This window comes from Otolemur garnettii, unplaced genomic scaffold (genome assembly GCF_000181295.1).
Source record: "Otolemur garnettii isolate 467f Iridium unplaced genomic scaffold, OtoGar3 scaffold00012, whole genome shotgun sequence".
NCBI classification, from domain to species: Eukaryota; Metazoa; Chordata; class Mammalia; order Primates; family Galagidae; genus Otolemur; species Otolemur garnettii.
The window spans coordinates 25,083,905-25,093,485 of NW_003852407.1; the positions used below are offsets into that span (position 1 = coordinate 25,083,905).

The window sequence follows — 9,581 nt, forward strand, 5'->3', positions numbered from 1 at the left end:
AGAGGGTATCTTCAGGGATTTGAGCTAGGTGAAATTTGGAAGAATTGATTCTGTCTTTCTAGCATTTGCAGGCTAAACTGCACAGCCCTGTGTCTTGGTAGTGGAGAGTGAGCAGAAGAACTGGACAGACACTGACCCACTGGAATGCATGAGCTAAAGACAAACATTTGTAAAAGTGATTGGAAACCATTTTTTCTCTTTCGGTTCTGTAACAGGGAAGGTAGATAAGAGGGTATGTCTGCATTTCCCTTCTATCATCTCTGCTCCCCCAGGACACCCTGGGTGACTTTTCTAAGAGGTCAAACAGGGTAAAATACTCCCCTCTACCCCCACCTTAGTGTCTATTCACTTGTTAAACCTATTATCATTGAATGCTAGGATGAGCACGTTCCTTGCCCAGCTGCTTCCTGAGCTGTGGCATTGAGGCTGCTTCTGTTCCTAAACATCCATTTCCAAATCTGGTTCATTTATAGGAATTACGACTAAACTTCTAATAGGCAAAGCCAAGGGGCCCTGTGATAATTTGGTGAGACTGTGGTGCTCTCTGCAGACCCCTCCTTGGCCTGTGTCTTTTACAATAACCTCGCTCAGTACTCTATGGGGAGATGCCCTTTAGAAGTAGTAGGACCTGGAGATTTTCTAGGGACAAGTGGCCTTCTCAAAGAGCTCACTGCAGAAATTCAACAGAAAACATATGTCATCTCAGAGATGTCTCTCTCAGTGAAATATAGGGGGTCACTTTTTGAGGACTTTACTTCATTTGCATAATGTGCTAACTTTTACTTGTTCTTTCTGACTAACTCTCTTCTATTAATTAAAATGCTTTCAAGAATTATACTGGTGTGGCTAAGGATAGGTGAACAGAGACAGCTCATCCTTTATTGCTTTTCTGGTACATACACACCTTTCCTCAGCCTTTCTATTCCACCGATCTGGCTGAATCCATCAAATGCACAGCTGGAAAACCCCTTTGATAAAAGGCGGCTCGCAAGCCCTTCAATAAAAGGTGGCTCGCATCCTTCTCAGAAGCCATGTTGCCTTCTCCGGGTGGACAGAGGCTGCATCTGGTGTTGCACTTCTGGTCACTGCGAGGCAGGTGTCTCACTGGGTTTCTGGGTTTCAGTTTTTGTATTTCTAGCTCTGCCTGGAGTTTTCAATTTTTCTTTCATTTGTCTTTTTTTTCTCAACACAGGGTTGTGCCTGTACTTGGTGGTGGTGTATTTTAGGAGTGCTAGAAACCAGCCGTATCTTCTCTACTTATTTCTTCTTTTAAAGGACTTTCTGGATTATACATTATTACTCTACCAGCTGGTTCTTTGATTTATTTGCTTTCTTTTAAATTTTTCCTCTTCCTCTGGCTCTTTCCTTAAGACATTAATATGCCCAGATCCCACTATCTTAAAAAATTCATTTCCTGGACAGGGTATTGTCATCCCTTGCTACAGCCCATTATGGCCCCATTTCTTGAAAGAGTCTTCTGCCCCAACCTCTGTCTCCTCGCTGCCTCTTACGCCTTGCAATTGAGAACATTCTGGCTTTTGCTCCCTCAGTACTACCCAATTGCTCACATTTGCTTTATCAAGTGTTTTAATTTCTATGCTACGCACCTCTCTGTAGCATGTGGTACTGTTGTTCACTCCATGAAACTCTACTTTCTGGGTACCGGAGATTCCATTTTCTTATAGTTCTGTGTTTCTGACCACTGTCTACTCCTTAAATTTTGTATTCTCTGGTGTGTTCTCTTTGATCTTATGCTCTTGTCACTCTAGCGCTCCCCTTCTGGCTATAAACGTAATGGCTTCGTGTTGCCGGAAGTGAAGTCCAAACTCCTTAGGCTCATGTTCATAGCCCTTCCTGAGTCAGTCCAAAGTATCTTGACGGCGGTATTTCTCATCACAGCCCTGTAGCTATGCTGCTTTTAACTTAACCAGACTGCTGGTCACCATTCTTGAGTATATCTGTCTCTATACCTCCTATGACAATTTTCAACCCAGCTTGTGGCTCAGGAAATGTACACTAAATAAACGAATGAATGTCTGCTCAGCCATCTAACAGAATTCTCCCTTTTCTTGGCCTCGTTTTTATTCTCTTACTTCCATGAAGTCTTTCCTGATTTGTGCCCTGTGAGCACCTCTTCTCCTCTGAGCTCATGTGACACTTGTTTTGTTTTATTAGTCTTATGTTACTTTATATATTTTATAGTCTTTCTAATGCCTGTCACAGTACCTTATCCATAGCAGGTGCCAAAATGGATGAAAGATTTAGTAGAGTCTTTTTACAACTATGTAGCATGGAGCATTTGGAATATGAATTTTATTGCCCAAACAAAAAGTTGCAAACTCTATGTAGCAAATTATTTAATATTTAATAAACTGAAATAAAAACGTGGAGCTATTTTTATAATATATTTGTAAAAAACAAATATTCTTAGAACATACACAGATTAGTGTATGGATCTTACAAAGCAATTGTAAAGTATCAAAGTATAACCAAATAAGGTTGATTTTTCAATATAGTAATTCCTTCTTACCTGAGAGGGATATATTCCAAGACCAGCACTGGATGCCTGAAACCATGAATAGTACCAAACCCTATAAACTCCGGTGGAGGGTCTTTTATCTGAAATGCTTGGGACTAGAATGGGATTTTGGATTTTTTTCAAATTTTTCAATATTTACATTATGCTTACCAGTTGAGCATTCCTAATCTGAAATCCAAAATGCTCCAATGAGCATTTTCTTTCAGCATGCTATTGACACTCACAAAGTTTCAGATTTTGGAGCATTATGGATTTTGGATTTTCAGATTAGGGCTAATCAACTTGTCTGTTTTTTCCTATACATACATACCCATGATAAAGTTTGATTTATAAGTAAGGTACAGTAAAGGATTAACAACAAAAATAAAACAGAACAATTATAACAGTATACCATAATAAAAGTTATGCGAATGTGGCCTCTCTCAAAATTTCTTATTGCACTGTACTCACCCTTCTTCTTGGGAGGATGTGAGATGATAAAATGTCTATAGGATGAGGTGAATGATGTAGGTAGTGGGACATAAATGGAAAGTTCCCCAAACAAATAGTTCATAGGGTCTTCACCTGCATACCATTTTGAGTAGCCGGCCCAAAATATAAATTGTCCCTTTGTCCAGAGTCTCCACATTGGATATGCTGTCCGCCCTATGGTCATATAGATGCTGTCTGTGTTCTCAGATTTTTACTGCGTTGTAAAATTGCAGTGCTTGTGTTCAAGTTGCCCTTATTTTACTCAGTAAAGACCCCCCAAAGCAAGAGTAGTGATGTAATATTATTGGACCACATTTAACCACAGTACTGAAACCTTAGAAAGCAAAACCAGAGATAAAAGGGGACTATAGTATTATGTGTCATTTCAGCAGTGTCGGAAATAATTTATTATTTCTACTCATCAGCTCTTTAATGTTTTTGGCTATTGAAGCCCAAACACAGTTGGATATATTACAGTTAGAATGAGTATTAAAATTTATATTTGACTGCTGTATAATAAGCTTGGTTATTAAAAGATGTTACCATCTTTGATCTATCATGATCAAATGATGCTCATCAGGAGGATCCAATATACGTGTAGTTACGCCGACCTAATTTACCTCTGTCACAGGAAAATGACAGCTGTTGCACAGACTTCCTTGCCTCTTAGCAGTGAGGCACACTTGTAAGTCTTTGAGTTAGAGTCAATCTACTACGTAACTGCGGGTGAGTGGTATGGAGGCCTATGAGCAGGTCCAAAAGGGACCCCTGAAGCTGAAAGGCGTTGCAGAGCTTGGTGTGACCAAGCAGAAGAAGAGAAAGAAGGATGAAGACAAGGCAAAACTCCTGGAGCAATGGGAACGAGCAAGAAGAATGAGGAGGAGAAGTGGTGTGGCCTGGACAAGAGGACCCCGGCCCAGGTGGCCTTCGAGAAGATGCAGGAGAAGCGGCAGATAGAAAGAATCCTGAAGAAAGCATCTAAAACCCAGAAGCAGAGAGTAGAGGACTTCAACAGACACTGGATACACTCACAGAGCAGTACGACGTTCCCCAAGTCAGCGGGACGGAGTAGGCCCCTGGCCGTGGGTCTGGGGCAGCAGCAAGAGCAAGCAGAAGGCCAGTTTGGGGTTATGCTTGGTCCCTCTGGTATTTTCTAGAAATGCTTTACACGCACCCTTGTGGTTTCTGCTGTGACAGTACTTTTGGAAGCTGTGTAACCTCATTTTGGAATTGATTAAAGTAAGACTGTCCTTTTACTCAACTTAGGTTGAGTAACAAGGTTTGGATAGAAAGTTTTGGATAGAAAGTTTTGAAGGTTCATCTAGAGGTAAAAGTCATTTCTTTGTGCCATGTAAAAATGATTTTACTCCCAAGTCATGGCTAACCCACTGAGGCCAGCCAGCTGTTTTCACCTGGTGGAGACAGATTCCAGAGGATAAGGAGCTAATGCTAATGTTTCAGTATGCAGACCACTGAAAAACCCTGTGTGGGTTGCCCTGGGAAGCCACTCACAGCTCTGTGGCCTTCACACTGCCTCTTCAGCCACCTAGCCGGAGAGACAACGCAGCATGGGTAGCAGAATCACTACCTAAGGCAAGGATAGGGTATTGCCATGACAGGCATTGCCGGTCAATCACAGCACTCTTTGTAATGGAGCCCAGACACAGCCTGCCTCACAAACCTCAACCCAGACTGCAAGCAGCATCTCGTGTGCTCTCAGAGTTGGCATATCACCTGGAGCCAAGTGTTGAGTCTGGGGCTGTCCTGTGTAAACTAGAACAAAGCAAAATCCAGTTCTTAAAAAAAAAAAAAGTCTTTGAGTTAACTCTATTTTCAGTGCACGTGTAATTGGTATAAAGCACGTATGCAGGAGGTCCTCGTCTGTAGCTGTAGACCTATAGTGGTATAGGAAATCTTTGAGAATACGCTGTTCATAGAGGAATTGGGAGGATGTCTTTTAATTTTGGACTCTAGCTACATTTCTGATGGTCACTAATAAAGAAAAATCTTAACGAGTAAGCCACTGTGTAATTTTTTTTTTTTTTTGTATTTAAAGTAAAATGTAAAATGTCAGGCAACTATCCATGACTTACTCTAGGGAAAGGGAAGAGCTAATGATTAGTCTTCTGTTTACAATTAAAATCTGATTTCTTTTCCTAATTTTGGTGTTCTGGATTCCTAATAGACCTTGTGGATTCTAAATAGGTTCTGCTTTGACTCCCAATTACCATGCAATTAAAGGGCCTCCAAATGCTGCCCTTTAATTTTGTGTTCGTTGTCTCCAGACTTTTATTCTGTAACTTACTATTAGTTACCATTGATATACCATTCTTTATAATTTTGTTATTTGTTTTTTAATGATATGCCATCCCCCTACTTTCTGACATAGCTTTTCTTTGTCAAAAAAAAAAAAAAATTACTTAAGAAAGTCACTGAATTGCCCACATAAACTTTGGTGGAAATGAGTGGTATGAGAACGGACTAGATCAGGAAACCACGGCTTAAGAATGTGGGATTAGCTTCAGCCCTGGAATGAAGGGTGCATCACTCAATTCCTTCGTGGTTTGCCTCGGAGATGTAATGGAAGACTCAGACATTTCATTTGTTTTCTAAGCTAAGGGACTATTTTGTATATTCTCTGGAGTCTGTGTGTGAACTTAATAGGCTGTTTAATAATGGATAGTCAAGGCTTATCTGTTCACCATTAAGGCCATAGATCTGAGGTTATTTATAGGAACTTTTCCTTGAAACCCAGATTTTCTGAGCCTTCCTACGTGATGCTAATGGGAGAAAATTAGAGATCTAGCCAAGCAGGCCACCAAAATAGGTTATAACAGTGACCTTTAAGGGGTCATGTCCTAAAATCCCAGAGAATCACTCAAATACGATTAATTAAGACTTTCTGAGAACAACCCAAAAAGTAACTTCAATGTGGGGTATTTTAGAAGGGTAGAGCAGGGGGCACCTGGTGGGACCTCTCAAATCACACTTGGTCTCTTCTAGCTCCATGGAGTGGTGGCCCTAGACCCAAAGATCTTCAAAGGTCTGAAAGGCTACAGGAAGAAGCCAGGTTACCCAGCTCTTAATGAAGATCAGTTCAGCACAATAAGCAGTAATCAGCACCAGGCCTTGCGAAAAGTGCTGAGTTACTTTTCCTTCTGTTTTCTCTTGATGATTCAGGAGGGCAGAGGGGAAAAGTCACTGATATGGGTTACCATAAATAATTGAAAGAATATGTAATACAAATTCAAATTCATTTCATTTGCTAACTACCCCACTTAAACAGCTCACTCGACTGTGCATGCCACTAAATGGAATGGAACTGGAATTGACAAGAGGGGTTTCTCGCGACCCTTTGAATATGCCAACCGAGTGGCAGAAATACTTTCTGGTGCAAAACAAAGAGATCAGCGAATGAAGGCGGTCATTTTGAGCTACCCCACTTCTCTGTGCTCTTCCTGATGAAGCACCTAATGAAATGTGAAGTGGTCTGAAGAGCCTTAGGCAGAAGATTGCCTGAGTAGAATAGAGTGGAGGGAGGTGGTTGCTGTAACATTGGGTCCAGGCTCATATGTGAAAGTGTAAAATAAACTTCCAGGCTGGACATAAGCAAGGACTAAAACTCAGGATCCGAGAATGAAGGAAATTAGGCTGCGGGGAAGCATATTTGAACCACTGATAGCATCTGACATTTAAGGGCAAGGTACTAGCAGATGCTGATGTGAGGGTGTTTGAAAATACTCACTGATGTTTTCTCACTCTTTCCTTCTGCTGCATTCTTCCCCCCTCATTAACCAAGGTCATTACCTTGATGAAGGGGCATGACAAGGTGTTCAAGAGAAAAGGAAGTAGCTTTTGTTTCCAAAACCCAAGTCCCAGGGAGAACTGAGGAGATTTGGGATACAGATTAGGAGTTTGGTTGAATAGGGTTTAAGGAGAACTGGGCCAGGGAGTGGAGGGGTGCAGGGGAGAAGGGAGGGGAGCAGAGCTAGTGGTGGGTGCTGGAGTGGGCTGTGAGCCCTGCTTCTCCATCATTGCCGGGGGAGAGGGAGACACTGCCTGCCTGCGGAGACCACCTGAAGAGCAAAGGGTCCCTGTGTCCCTGCAGGTGCTGCAGAGAGCCAGTAGGCCCAGGGACAGGAAGGAAGGAGGAACTGACACTTATGAGGACCAAGCATTTTACTAGAGTGCAAGGCCCCCACAGAACTCAAACACAACCCTGGGAGAGAAGGTGGATTCCAAATTGACCTGGCCTGAGCTTCTACCCTAGAAGAAGGTAGTATTAATATAGAAATTAAGTGAGTTGATAAATAAAGAGGTAATGAAAATAAGGAGTTATAAACCACGATTTGTACTTGCCGTGGGTGGGCACGGATCTGAGATTTCCAGGCCATCTGAGGGATGGCTAACCCCCTAAACTAGGGTAGACCCATTTTGAGGCAGCCACCATGCTGGTAGGGAACTGGTGGGCAGAGCTAAGGGGGGGCCCTATGAAGTAACCAGGGAGTTGGGAGATACTGGTAGACATGGAAGAAAGTAGGTGTAAAAAACTGTCCCAGGCTGCCTTAGTCCCCAGAGACGATCCAGAAATGGTGGCTGAGGGAAGAAGGAAAATAGCAGAAGGAGGGTGCTTAGCTGGTCCACAGAGAGATTAAACTATTGGAGTCTCAAGAGAATCTTCTAGAAAGGGAGGGAGAAATGAACTTAGTGGTTCCAGCTCAGCTCCTGACGGTCGGGGCTGGTGGGGACAAGCAGTTAAGCCCCTGTGACACCTGTGAGGGAGTCAGAGATCCCCTCCACTTCCCTCAGGTCCTATGTGGGCTCTTCTGCTAGATCTAGAAACGACACTGACACCAGGCAGATGAACAAGAGAACAAGTACACAGATGTTATTAGCTTTACAGGTACATGGTGGTGGGGGTCAGGGTCCCAGCTCCTCTAACCCTGTTAATTGAACCCTGGTTCGATTACTTGGCTGAGCTAGAATGTTCAACCGAAACAGGGCAATCACATTACCTGGGTTGGGGAATTTTAGAATTTCCTTATTGTTGAATAGAGTCCACTCCTTTTGTTTCCCACCACTTAGTGGCAAGGTTCTAAGCAGGATCAAAGGGATGCTGCAAAGAGGGGGCTCCCCGACTCTTTCCACCTGCTTACCAAGATGTCTCTGTCGTCCAGCAGAGGGACCCCTGTGCACCAGGCACTTGTTTAGTGCTGAAAACTAGATGGGACCCCCCCCCCCGCCCCACATTGTCACTGATGGAGGAGATGGGAAAACTGAAACTCACAGGATGGTGGGGCAGGTGTTGCCATGGATGTTTACAGCGAGGATAAAGAGGACAGATGATTTAGCTTTCTGGGTCTGGGGGGCTTCCCATATGGACCTTTTTTTTTTTTTAAGGAGGGTGAATTTTGCAAGAGAATCTTAGAGGTAGTGACTAAGCAAGTTGACATCAGTGGGAAGCTGAATCAATTTCTAGATTTTCCTATCAGACTCCTGTCATTGGAGGTAATTAAATGTGATTACTGCTTAGACAATGTTAAGATTTCTGTAGATTTTAGCCAAAAGCAATCCTGACTGATACAATGTTTATTTATTTATTTATCTTTGTAGAGACAGAGTCTCACTCTATTGCCCTGGGTAGAGTGCTGTGGCATCACACAGCTCACAGCAACGTCCAGCTCTTAGGCTTAGGTGATTCCCTGGCCTCAGACTCCCGAGTAGCTGGGACTACAGGTGCCAGCCACAATGCCCAGCTATTTTTTTGTTGCAGTTTGGCTGGGGCTGGGTTTGAACCCTCGGCATATGGGGGCAATGCCCTACTCACTGAGCCACAGGCGCCGCCCTTTTAAAATTTTTTTTTTTTTTGAGAAAGAGTCTCAAACTGTTGCCCTCAGTAGAGTGCTGGGATGTCACAGTGCACAGCAACCTCAAACTCTTGGGCTTAAGGTATTCTTTGCCTCAGCTTCCCAAGTAGCTGGGACGACAGGTGCCCACCACTATGCCCAGCTATTTTTTGGTCGTAGTTGTCGTTGTTGTTTAGCTGGCCCAGGCCGGGCTTGAGCCCTCCAGCCTGGGTGTATGTGGCCAGCGCCCTACTCAATGAGCTATGGGCACTGAGCCACAATGTTTATTTTTTGTCAATTTTTGTATTAGAGCATGTTGAGAAAAAGTTGAAATTCTGCAATGTTTTGGCCATTCTTATTATTTCTTTTGTACTTATATTTTAATTTGTACAAGGAGAAAAAGAGGTGGTTTTCCAACTTTAGGAAGTTGGGAACATATTTTCTCTCCTCCTCTCTCTAGCTTCATGCCCCACCCCCCTTGCTCCCTTCTTTCCTTCCTGGAGTTTAATTATTTAAAATAATGTCAGTAAAGTAAAAATTAGTGGGTTAAATATTACATTGTTGAAATAATTTAAGTTCATTCTCATATGACGAATGAACAAGTAAGCCCCCTATACTAAGCAAATCTCTGATCACTATGAGGATACATACAAATACATTGAGGATACATTGTTTGCGTCTGTAAGATACAGTCCAAGTTGTAGTTGAGTGCCTTAAACCTGTAC

General features: G+C 42.8%; 1 pseudogene; it reads left to right on the plus strand.

Moving 5' to 3' along the window:
* Window positions 1–3,738: 3,738 nt before the first annotated feature.
* LOC100954164 lies at window positions 3,739–4,082 on the plus strand (annotated as a pseudogene).
* The last annotated feature ends 5,499 nt before the right edge of the window (window positions 4,083–9,581 follow it).